At 35.8% G+C, this 13,663-nt stretch overlaps 1 protein-coding gene across 2 annotated transcripts in view; it reads left to right on the top strand.

Moving 5' to 3' along the window:
• The window catches only part of KLHL1 (kelch like family member 1), a 542,636-nt gene that overhangs the window by 158,537 nt on the left and 370,436 nt on the right, over nt 1-13,663 (top strand). The gene's annotated exons all lie outside the window — the stretch shown is intronic.

The following is a 13,663-nucleotide window of genomic DNA, read 5'->3' as shown; positions in this document are numbered from 1 at the left end:
CTTCCTTCCTTCCTTCCTTCCTTCCTTCCTTCCTTCCTTCCTTCCTTCCTTTCCTTCCTTTCCTTCCTTCCTGCCTTCCTTCCTTTCTTTTTTCCTTTCTTTCTGAGAACAAATGTGGGAGTACTTTAAAACCTCAAATATTTTCATAGAAGAGTAAGAGGATTTTAAAACAACTTTCAATTGTTCAATCTTAGAGGTGAAGACAGAGGTGGGATTAAGTTGTTCAGGGTTATTTTTTTCCCTAGAGTTACTTTGTATGGAACATGGATTGCAAAGGAATATCTTGGAAATAAGATGAGGTCTATACTTATCTAAAAAAAGAACTAACAGCTTTGTTTTCTGCAATAATTTTCTTCCAGTGAACTCAAAGAATGTTTCTCATATTTTGATGTATTATCACTGTTTAAAATATTAATAGTATTAATGATGCTAACTTTGTCCCTAAGGCATTTTAAAGTAAAGACACATTTAAACTTCCCTCATTCCTTGGTAATTATAATTCCAAAAGTAAAATTTAAATTATCTCTGATCATAATGATGCCATATCATTTGCATTAAGAATTATAATCTATCTGGGCTGCTTTCACTAAATTTGATTCTGGTTACTGCATTTATCTTTTGTAAACTTTACTCTACATTTTTAACTTGGCAAGCAATTATGCCACTTTAACTTAGGGAGATTACCTTTTTCTACCATAATGCTTTGTATTTAGGCCTATCTGGAAGAACTATATTTTTCATAAGATTGAGAATCTAGCTAGTGAATAAACATTTGTTTTGTTACAATTTTCTCTTTAGTTTCCAATATCCATGAGCCTAGAGTAAGGGAGTTATTTCAATGACTTTCAGAACCATAGGAAAGGGGCAAAAAGGAGGATTATCAAAGCAGCCAAGGAATAGGCTATAATGTGGAAGGTGGACATAAAAATGGGTGTCAGGAGAAAAGAATTATGGCTGGGGGGGGGGCAAGCTATGGTGGGTGTTCAAAAATGTTACAATTTCTTTTAAGCCACTCACATATAATAATCATTTTTATTATTACCAATAAGACAGTTTTGCTATTCAGCAAAAATGATATTAAAGAAGTATTATTTTTTAAGGTGGGGTCAATTAAATTAATTGAGTTAGGGAAAGCAAACTTTCCTTAGCTTACATGCATTTTTCTTTTGCTGGCCAGTTTCTCTCTCAAGTTAACAGAAGTTAGCTTTAGCCTAAAGAATAGCACTGAATCTATGTTAAGAGATTTGCTTAACATCATGGACCACAATATCCCCTATGACAATTCTTATTTGAGAATTCTGAAGAACACAATAAAAACCAGTTTATTTTCCCCTGAAAGCATTATTCACTATGGCAGCACAATTATTATTAGAGGCAACTGTAAGTTATTGCTAATTAGTTGATTATTCAAACATAATATAGCCTGAGCATATTTGTCAAAAGAATTAAACTAAATAGTTCCTCCAGACCACTGAAGTATTTCAGCTAAATCCTTTTCTGGTGTATTAATTGGTTAACAATTGCAAAGGGGTAATAAAACCAAAATTTAAAAAAAAGAGAGAGCCTCTCTATTGAGAGAATAAGGCCTATACTTTCTGTTTTATTTTTTTAATAACAGCTGATCTAAATCCTAGCATTCCAAATTTTCTCAGTAACTTTTAAAATGCAAAAAAAAAATTGAAGTAAAAATGTTATACCATTGTTTTCTATCCAAAAATATCAATTACAATATAGATCATATTTGCTTGAACAGAAATGAATAGATATTTGAATAGTTTTAAGGTTTGCAAAATATTACATAAAACATATATAAGCATATATATTATATATAAAACATATGTTTTTATTCAGTTGTGTTTGATTTCATGACCCCATTGGAGGGGGGTGTAGGGTTTCTTAGCAAAGATGGTGGAGTGGTTGCCACTTCTTTTTCAGAGCTCATTTTATAGATGAGGAACGGAGTGTCTGAGGTCAGATTTGAATTCAGGAAGAGGAGTCTTCTTGACTCCATTGTGCTATCCATTGTACCATTTAGCTACCCCTAGGAAATGCAATGACTCTTCTCAATTTCATTCCTTCTTGACTTCTCAGAATCACCATGACATGGTTGATCATGCTTTTCTCCTGGAAATACTCTCCTTTCTAAGTTTTTATGCCCCTTCTCTATTATTTTGCCTTCCGCCTCTCTGGCCATGCCTCATTCTCCTTTGCTGTATCATCATGCATGTCAGAACCCCTAAATATGCATCTACTCAAGGCTCTGTTTTAGGAGCTCTTTCCTCTACAGTTTTCTAAATCATTCCAACAGCTCTTGTGGGATCAGTTATCTCCATTGAGATAATTCAGTATATTATCCTCCTAAGATCCTGTCTAACACTACTGAATACCTACTGGACATTTCCAACTAAATATCTCATAGGCACACTGAACTCAACATTTCCCAGATTGAACTTATTCTATCTTTCCTTTCATATCCCTACTTTTCCCAACTCTCCCCCCTACCCCCTTCTGTTTAAACTACCACCATCTTTCCCATCTCTCAGGTCAAATCTCAGAGACGTCCTTGACTCCTAACTCTTCCTCCTTTACTCCCTAATATCAGATATCAAAATGGTTCCCAAGTGTCATTAATTTTTCCTCCACAATGCTTTTAACATTCTTCCCCAAAGTATATTTGACTTTCATTCCAGGTACCTGACATAGAGTGAAACTATTAACTGACTATAGAGTTATTGGTACTCTCCAAAATTGATATTCTCCCCATGCTCATTTCAATGATTTCGGATTGAGTGCATTGACTGAGTGGTTATGTTAGAATCCAGTTTTGTTAGTAACTACCACAGTGGAGAAAGAAACAATAAAATTACAGCTGTGACACAGGCAACAAATTAGTCAACTAGATTTTGGTGGTGTAAATTCTGAATCATATTCTGGTGTTGAAACCATCATATTTCCAGGCACTAAGTTTCAAAACTTGAATCGTTTCCCCCTTGCATGTCCTCCCGTATCCTCCAGGACTTGTTGAGTCTGCCTCCAAAGCCTCTCACAAGCAGTTTTTCTCTACTCACACCATGACCACCCTAGTTCACTTCTCCTTCATTTCTCCTATAAGAATAGCATACTTATTTAGCTCTTTGCCTCATATTTCTCCTATCTCTGAATCCACTCCTCAAAAAGCCACCAAAGTGATATCCCCAAATCACAGTTCTTACCATGGCATCTTCTTTCTCTAAATGCTCCAGTGGTTCCTTATAGTTATCTAAACCTTTCATCTAGCTCACATTTTTCTATATTGTTCCCAAGCATCATGCAAGAGACTTTATCACATGAATTATTGAACTCTAGATAAGACATATTATTCCCCTGATCTAGAAATTGGTTGTTCTTTTGTTTTGGTTTGCTTGTTTTTTGTCTCCTTCCCCCCACTTTTGTCTGTGTGTGCGTGTGTGTGTGTTGGTATACAACTTCATCAGGGTAAAAATTTGCCAGTGTGAAAATGATCAATAAATTTTCTATAATTTACATTTGTAGAATTGATTGACAATATGGAAAACTTAAACGACTTGCCCTTATCTATATAATTAAGACAAGTTAGAGTTAGATCTTGAGTCTATGTCTTCCTGCTTCCAAGGCTTGCCTTATGTCCACTATGGCATGCTGCCTTATGATCTAGTAACTGTCAACAAAGGAAATGTTGTTCGTTTTGTATAATCCATTGTCGATGAAGCCCTGATGACACTTGGTGATCACCAATTTACTTTTCTAGATGTTCACTAACTATATTTTAAATAGTACTTTAAATCATTTTGGTAGGAATTAAGCCACTGCTCTTTATTTCTGTAACAACATTTTTGAAAACTTGAATATTTGTTCTCCAGTCACGCAGCATTTTTCTTTTTCTCCAGGCTCTTTCAAAGGTCACTGTAAGCAGCTCAGCAATTCCATTGGTTAGTTCTTCTGGTACCTGCTTCATCAAACTGATTTACTGTGCTGAGTCTTTTCTAAAAGTTTATTTGATCATATTCCCCACTCCCTAAATGATCTATCTTCGAGTTTCCCTCTAGCACTAAGATTTCTAGGCTTGATTTCATAATAGAAACTTCCAAAAATCAGAATGACTTATGTAAAGGAACAATTTTAAAGACCTCATTTGCACCTAAAATGCAGAAATCTTTTAAAAAGAATACATATATAGTTGTTTTGAAAGAAATAATGTTCTTTATTTGTGTTATATAGAGCATAGTATTCATTTATTAGCTGATTTTGATTTTGTTTGTATTTGAAATAAAAGATGTTTAATGTTGCATTCCTTCCTTCAGAATAAAGGAATTTAACAGCTTCACCTCTCATAATTTAAGGACTCTTCTAAGCAAAAATAATTAATTTAACTAGAAAATAAATTTACTGCCTTTGTGCCAGGCACTGTGCTAAGAAATTTTATAAATATCTCATTTGGTCCTCACAAAACTATGGGAGTTAGATGCTGTTATTATCTTCATGTTTCTAGTTGAAGAAACTGAGGCAAATGGAGGTTAAGTGACTTGCTCAAGGTCACACAGCTAGGAAATTTCTGAGATCACATTTGAAATCAGGTATTCTTGACTCCAGACTATGATATCACCACTGCCTCTAGAGAACAAAAAGCAGAAGGCTGAAATATGTTTTCTTTTTGAACTCTGTCCTCATGTTTGATATCAAAATAATCCCTCAATAACTTCTCAGGACAAATTTTGCCCTAAAAATAAATACAGCATCAATGTACAGAACCTCAAAAGAAACTTGCATCATTGCAAGTTTCTGACATACACCACATTTCTTTTCCTTAGCTAACATCAAATTTTAGGTGACAAGTGATTTGAGGCTGTCTGGTGTTGTGCTAGTGGACAGAGAAATGTAATATGACTCCAGTTCCACACTCACAGTTGTTAGAGAAGAATGTTTGCTTCCTACACTTTGTGGCTTTTCAGTTTTCAGGCAATATAGTTGAAAAATTGATATCCGGTGACTAGAAGGGAAACTTCTTATGATCCTTCTGCTTTCAGTTCGCCCTGGGAGAAATGTCAATTCTCAATTTATCAACATGTTGAATTTATTAGTCCATCTATTTTCTATACCTTCTGTGATGGATTCAATAAATGCCATTGCAATGACAGGAACTGAAATTGATCCAGCTCCATAGTTGTTGACAAATGCTAATGACCAGAGCAAAAATGACTAATGAGTAGGTAAAGGAATAGCATGGGTGTATAAACATGTGTGTATATGAAAAACATATTTACATATGTGAATATTATGTATCCATACTTGCTTTATATCTACATGTATGCATGTACATACATATGTGTATATATGTGTGTGTGTGTGTGTGTATATATATATATATATATATATATATACACACACATATACTTACAATGTGGATTTAGATTTAACATAGATCTCTTTCTACCCATATAGGCTTCTGTGTTTTAATCTGGATGGAAATAACTGAAGCAAGTATCGAGACCTCATGCTATTAACAATTCAATAGACCTGGTTATTGTTGTTGAAACATTTTGATTCATGATCAACCTGGAAAATTGCATTGAAATCCTGTTTCAACAATCTGATTCTGTTCATCCTTACCAGCTATGCCATGTTTTAATCTTTGTCCTTTGCTTTAGAGTGATAAAGCATGACAGTGAACATTTGCTTCAAATCCCTGACTGCAAAATGCTAAAACTCAATTAAGAGAAATGTAGACCCATTATTAGAAAGGGTAGTATCTGTCCACTTAAGTGCTGCAGATAATTGATTTATTTTTATTTTTATTTTTTTGCTTTTTGGAGGGCAACTGGGGTTAAGTGACTTGCCCAAGGTCACACAGCTAGGTTGTTTGTGTGTGTGTGTGTGTGTGTGTGTGTGTGTGTGTGTGTGTTAAGTGTCTGAGGCCAGATTTGAAGTCAGGTTCTCCTGACTGCAGGGCCAGTGCTCTATTCACTGTGCCACCTAGCCGCTCCTGATGATTTTTTTCATTGTTTGAATATAGGTTGGCTATGCAAGTTATAAGCACTTTGATTCATTTTCATTTTGATAGACCAAAACAGATTCAAAATTTCTTCCCTGCAGATATTTCTACATAATTAAATTCAGTTAAATTAAACATTTACTAAGTAACTAGTATGGGCAAGGAATTATAACAGGTTTGGGTTTTAGAATGGTAAGAAATGGGGTGGCCAGGTAGCACAGCGAGTAAGAGTACCAGCCCCAGTGTCAGGATGACCTGGGGGATCAAATCTGGGCTCAGATACTTAGCACCACACCCAGAAATAACTGGCCGTGAGACCTTGAGCAAGTTACTTAACCCCAATTGGTTTAAAAAAAATGATGAGAAATATCATAGGCTTGCAATCAAATAACTTCCAATTGAATAGGAGAGATATGACATGTTATAATAATTTTATAAATAATAAAGGGACAAATTTAAAGTAGATGTCACGGCACATTGTTTTAAGAAAAATGTGTGGAGGGAGATATCACTTTACAATGGTAGGATTAGGCAAGGCTTCTTGAAGAATAGTGCAGCTGAGCTTATTATTAAAATAATTTACGTGGGTGAATATGTGTAGACAGTATTTTCTGGATAAAGTGATTGCCTTGTGAACATGCAAAGAGATAGGAGAAAACAGGGTGAGGTCAGAGACTAGTTAGTAGTATAAATTTAGATGGAACATGAATCAAGGAAAATAATGTGAAGTAAAGCTGGAAGACATAGAGATGGATTACCTAGTGGATAGGGCCCAGGGCCTGGAGTCATGAAGACCTGAGTTCCAATTCTGTCACACATTTAATAGCTGTGTGACCCTGGGCAAGTCACTTAACCTTATTTGCTTCAGTTATGTAATCTGTAAAATGAGCTGGAGAAGGAAATGGCAAACCATTCCAGAGTTGGACATGACCGAAACAACTGAACAACAACAACAATATGATGGAGATGGATTGCGAAAGGCCTTAATCTTCATAGTTAGGAGTTTGCATTCTATCCTATTATAGGCAACAGGAAATAATTAAAGGTTTTTTTAATGGGTAAGTAATGATGGTCATATCCATAGATTTAGAAATTAATTTGGCATTCACTCAAAGGGAGAATTAAGGAAGGGAGAGTCTGAAGGAAGGATCATCTGATAGATTCAACTAATAAATGTTGTGAGCCTGATTGTAGTTGACAACAATGTGAATGGAGAGGGGTGATAGATCTGAGAGATAATGTATCACTAGAATGGATATGACTTGGGGATCAGATATGAGGAATGAAGATTGAAGAGTATAAGATTGTGTCAAACTTTTGTGCTTAGGTAACTGAGAGAATGGTGGCATTACTAACTAAATAGCAAAGTTGAAAGAATGGGCAGATTGGGGGGTGTGGGTAGGAGGAAGGAGAAAATTTCAGTTTTACACTTAGTTGCCAGCGTCAAAGGGAAATCAGTAAAATTCAGATAATAGAACCAGATCTAATAGTGTATATTTGGGAGCCATCTGCATAAATGTATTTAATTAATCAACAAGAATGTATTAAGTACTTCCTATTGGTCAGGCTAATAGGAACTAGAGAGACAAAGATGAAATAGTGGCTATTCTCAAGGTTTTTGTATCCTATTAAGACAGCAACATTTACATATGAAGTGTGTGTGTGTGTGTGTGTGTGTGTGTGTGTAACAGATAGGGATAGTGACTAGGGTAGTGATTTCACTTCTGTAGGTATATCCTAGATGAAAGAACTCCCTCTACCAGCACAGGTCAGTATCTTCTCTGAAACTCTGAGTCTTAGAGAATTGCCAGATTAAGTGATTTGGACAGTTTCATAGTCACCATGTGTCAGACTCAGACCTTCAACTGAAGTCTTTGTGGCCCCAATATTGAGGCCAAATGAATTATATTGTACTACAAAGTATGAACAAAGTAATTTGTAGGATTAGAGCACTAGGTAATGGTTGAAACCATAGAAGAGTTTGAGATGTCGAAGAAGAGAAGAGAAAGAGAAAAAGAAAACCTAATTCAGTTCAGAAACTTGAGGGATATCTACATTTTGATGTATGAGGAAACAGGATCACAAAATCCAAAAGAGGTATGGCTCTCAAGAAAGGGGATAGTAGGAGGCAATATGCCCAACAGTGTCAAATGCCACCAAAAATTTAAAAAAGAATGAGGACTGAGGAAAGGTTAATTTGGTTCTTAAGAGGTGATGGGTGTTAGGGAAATAGTTTCAGTAGAACAGTGGAGGCAGAGAGGCCAGATTGTGGATTGCAAGGAAATGGAAGCAGTGAGCATAAACGATTCTTTCTAGAAATTTATCAATTTATCAAGAGCTAGAACTTGAGGGAACTGGAGGATCAAGAGGGCTTTTTTTTGTTATGTTTTTGGGTCTTTTTTTTGTTTTGTTTTTAAAGTATAGAAAAGATATGGCCATGTATATAGTTAGAAACAAAGGTGCCAGTAAATAAAGACCAAAACTAGATATTTTTGTGTGTGTATTTGTTTTTGTTTTTGTTTGCACTTGACAGTATTTTATTTTATTTTTTGTCTTTCCATGTAAAAACAGTTTTCAACATTCATTTTTATAAGATTTTGAGTTCCAAATTTTTCTTCCTCCTTTTCCCCTTCATTCTCCCCTCCTCAAGACAGCAAACAATCTGGTATAGGTTATACATATGCAATTATGTTAAAGATACTTCCACATTAGTCATGTTGTGAAAGAACAATCAGAACACAAAGCAAAAACCATGAGAAAGAAAATAAAAATAAAAGCAAAATATATATTCAGTCTCCATAGTTCTTTCTGTGAATGTGTATAACATTTTCCATCATGAGTCTTTTAGAATTTTCTTGGATCATTGTATTGCTGAGAAGAGATAAGTGTATCGTGGTTGATCATTATATAATGTTGCTGTGTACAATGTTCTGGTTCTGCTCACTTCATTCAGCATCAGTTCATATAATTCTTTTCAGGTATTTCTGAAATCTGCCTGCTCCTTATTTCTTATAGAACAATAGTATTCTATTACATTCATATACCACAACTTGTTCAGTCATTCTCCAATTGATGGGCTTCCTGTAGGTTTCCAATTCTTTGTTGTATGTATGTGTATTTGTGCACATACAAGGGAGAGACAGACAGATCTATTACTGACTGATCAGTAGCAAAAGGTTTGATTTTGTTTTTTGTTTTTGCAGGGCAATTGGGGTTAAGCGACTTGCCCAAGGTCACATGGCTAGTTTTTGTGTTAAGTGTCTGAGGCTGGATTTGAGCTCAGGTCCTCCTGACTCCAGGGCTGGTGCTCTATTCATGCACCACCTAGCCACCCCAGCAAAAGGTTTTAAAGGGAATAAACCAGGATGTGATCAAGAAGAAAGATTAGGCATGCTGACAGGTAAGTCTGTCTCATGTTCAGATACTGAAGGGAGAATTAAGAGTATAGGTGAAGGGGTGGCCAGGTGGCTCAGCAAGTAAGAGCACCGGCTCCAGTGTCTGGGATGACCTGGGGATCAAATCCGGGCTCAGATACTTAGCATGACACACCCAGAAATAACTGGCCTTGTAACCTTGAGCAAGTTACTTAACCCCGATTGCTTTAAAAAAAAGAAAAGAGTATAGGTGAGAGCATAGGAACATTCTGAGGTATGGAAGAGGAAAGATCAGACCATTTTCAGCAGATGCCTCATTCCATTATGGACTTTTAAAAATTAGCTTCTTACTCACTTGTCACTGAAAAGGAGGTACCACTGACATGTTATATGAAGTCACATAGAATGCCTCCTTTGTAGTCCTGTCATTATTAGAATCAGTTCTAAGACTTAAGATATAGCTGCTTCTTGAAATGTTCATATGAACAAATTATAGAGGCATTATATGAAATATGGTCAAAATAATGTAATAATAGTGTGATTTTCCCCAGAAAAAGTATCATTTTTAGGGGTGGGGGGTGAGAATCTCATGGTGATTAATCACAAGCACCTGAATTCCTACCATATCTTTTCTTCTTACCACCCCTCAGTTCAAGGTAACAGCCAATCTGGGCTCCTAGGAAATTTCTTGTCCCATTGGTCAGACTAGAGACATGGTTCAGAGTGACATCCTAATACCAATAACAACAAATTGAGTGCAAGTGCCACAAAGTAATTTGGACCCTAGAGTGATGGATAGTTCTGGGTTTTCTCCTTTCCCACACTTTTCCCCCACACATTTGTAGCGTAGGTTGCTGCCATAAGCACTGAGCAATAAAACTTTAGTTCTAGACACACAGCTACATAATACTATACAAGTTTATCCTTGGAAAAGAATTCCATAGCAGGCCTGAGATTGGTATAAATTGTAAAAACCATGAGCACAGAAGAACTTTTCTTTCTTGGAAGGCAGTACCTTTTAGTGGATAGACAATTGTGACTAGTGTTATGGACATTAGTATGGATTCGATCTCACACAATAGCTCTATAATGATGTGAAAATTTTTTAACTTCTCAGAACTTCAGTTTCCTTATCTGTAGAACAATATAGATTTAAGCTCATATTTAATCTTCAAAGTCATAAAACCCAACCTCTTTGCTTGGATAGATGAAGAAATTTGGTAGAAAGGTAGTATCATGTAGTTGATAAAATAATGGGCTTGGCATAAGGATGACTTGGGTGCATATCTCACCTTTTACAATTACTAGCTATGTGAACCTGTAAAGGGAAATTAGTTTTCTGAACCTCAATTTTCTTAACTGTAAAGTGGGAATAACAATGACTATGGTACCTATTTCATAGGATTGTTGTGAGATTCAAATGAGATAACGTAAATAAAATCCTTTGAAAATCTTAAATGGCTTGATATATCAGTTCCCATTGTTTGACTGGATTAATGAACCATCATGAATGGCTATTATATGCCAGACTTTGTGTAAAGGATAGACCAAGGGTGGGAAAGCTGTGACCTCAAGGTCACAGTGTCTAGGTTTGTAAAGCTTATATTCTTTTGGGGATGATATGGCAAGGGAAGAGTGGAGACATAAAAATTGAGATTCTGTGAGACACAGTGATGTTATGCAGCACATGTCACAGATTTCATAAAGAGGAACAGCAAAAAATTAGAAATCAGGTACTCTTAATCTAAATCTAGTTCTTTTTTTTAATATGAAGGAAAAGAAAAAAAAAACATTGGATTCGGAGTCAAAGGACCAGAGTTCAAATCCCAGCCCTGTTTCTTATAATCTGTACATGGGTAATGATAATCAACACTTCTGTATCTACCTCACAGGGCTATTTTTAGCATTTTACAAATCTTACAGAGATAACAAAAAAGTAAGGCCTTAAAGATGAAGTGATTTAGTCACTGTAACACAACTAGATAGAAGTAGGGTCAAGTTTAAAATCTGTCTCTTCCAATTCCTACCCAGTACTGGATTTCTTACTCTTGCTCCTCAGAATAGATGCTTGTTCATTTATGTATAACTTCATTGGTCCTGAAAGGCAAGTGACTCAGTTCCATCAGTCATTTTGCAGTTAAGTACAGCTTCAATACCAGAGAAGTTAATTTTTTTGTGTTTTGCACTACTAGTGCAGATTCAAGTCAAATATTGTGTGACATTCAGAAAACATCCCCATGCCAGCATGTCAAGATGAATAGATCTTATGTTCCTTATTCTCAGTACAGCATTGATAGTCCTAGGACATAACATTACAAGTGTTCATTTTGCAGATCTCTTTTTTTTCCCACATATATAACTGATGTATTAATGCATTATGCCCAGTCCTAGCCTCTTTCCTAAACTCCAATGCCACATCATCGACTGGCAGTTGTACATCTTCATCTGTGTAGCTCAAATTCAACACATCTAAGACACAATCCCTCTTCTTCTCCCAAAAAATAAACCAAGAAAAAAAAAAGAAAAAATGCAACCTCTTCTTGCAACATTGCATATTTCTGTTGAGAACACTATCATTTTCATGTTCACCCAATTTTTCAGTATCAGAGGCTTTCTTAATTCTTCATACCCATATTTGATCAGTTAATATGACTTGTCATTTCTACATCTATGACATTCCTTAATCTGTTTTTTTTTCTCATCATTTACATTTCCACACCCCAGCTGAAGTTCTCATTGCCTCTTACCAAGACTGTTGTAATGGACTCCTATTTATAGGCCCTCCCTGTCTCAAGATTCTCTTCTCTCCAACCCGTCTTCCATACCTCCCAAAGTGATATTTCTAAGTCACTGTCCATTGTTCAGAAGCTACAGTGGGTCATTCTTGCCTCTAGGAAAAAGGTGAATTTGTTTGGCTGGACAAGGGTTCTCCCCACCTTCCCCTTCTCTTTGTGTTTGGGTGTGCATAGTATTTGTGTTAATGTTGTTTCTCCCAAATAGAATATAAGCACCTTGAGGGCAGGAACTGTTTCATTTTTGCCTTAAGCACAAAGTAGGTGCTTAAGAAATGCTTGTTGAATGAATATATAAGTGAGTGAGTGAAAAAATGATAGATTTTCATTAAAAAAAAAACTTCTTGTAAGCAGATTCTTTACTTACTTTATATTCAGTACACCAGCAAAATATCAAAACACAAATGTAATCCTAGAAAATGAGACATTTTCAATAGTCCAAATAGTTTATCAAGGCAGATGTCTGTGTGAAGGTATGTGCAACAATGCAACGGAAGGCAGGGGAATGAGACTAAAAGGTGAACATTGGGGAGAGTTTATGAGAGAAGTAAAGTGTTGACTATTTATTACCCTGTTGTTTACTTTAAAACTAAATGGTCCTGAGAGCTGCTGCCTATTAACCTAACTTGGAAAGTTCCTTCACACCTCTTTCCACTTAGAATGTTTATCTATTTGGATTCAAAGCTCTCTTGAGTAGTGACAAAACTTCTGACTCAGCCCTTCTGACCAGGTTGTTGACAGACCTACATCTTCACCTTTATATAATGAGGCCAACCTAGATGTGAAGCACAGCTGTGTTTCTTTACAAGCTGACAAAACTGTGAGCAGGTCAATTTGGATGAGAAAAAAAATGTCTCCATAAAGTCCAGGGAGATAAACATGCAGAATAAAAGATGTTTACTTAGAATAATCCTTAATAAAAGATAATTGTTGATTGTCCACAGTAACATCAGCAAAAATTAATCAGCCTTGACAAGATCAAGTTTTTTCCAAGAAAAATGTATTCTTTTCCTCCAGAGAGTAATTGTAATGACTGACCTAACTCCTTGTCACTTGCATCCCTCCAGCCCCATAACTTGGACTAAGCCCAGTTACAAGGTTAACTTCCCTCTCTAAAGGTTCTTAACCTGGATCAAAGAACTTTTAAAGAAGCATTTTATATCTATGTTCCTATGTGATTGGTTTCCTTGATCATCTTCCATTTTATTTTGTGCATTTAAAAACATTATTCTAAGAAGTTGTCCAAGAGCTTCACTAGACAGCCAAAAGCGTCCATCAGACCATGGATGTTGGATGTTAAGACCATGGATGGATGTCTTACTATTAAGAATCCTTGCTATATACTCTAAAGCTTCTCTAATCCTTAGATAGGGACATAACTCTTATATCCTTTCATAGAGAAGGAATCTTAGCATTTTGTCACCCTTGGTGTTATTCCCAATATCTTCAATACCTAGGCCCTTTTAAATAAGTCCTTATTTTTAAAAAAA

Source organism: Petaurus breviceps, unplaced genomic scaffold (genome assembly GCF_028583685.1).
Source record: "Petaurus breviceps papuanus isolate PSGF00001 unplaced genomic scaffold, PetGlider_PUasm1.0 90730, whole genome shotgun sequence".
Lineage (NCBI taxonomy): Eukaryota > Metazoa > Chordata > Mammalia > Diprotodontia > Petauridae > Petaurus > Petaurus breviceps.
This window is presented reverse-complemented; position numbering and strand designations above follow the sequence as displayed.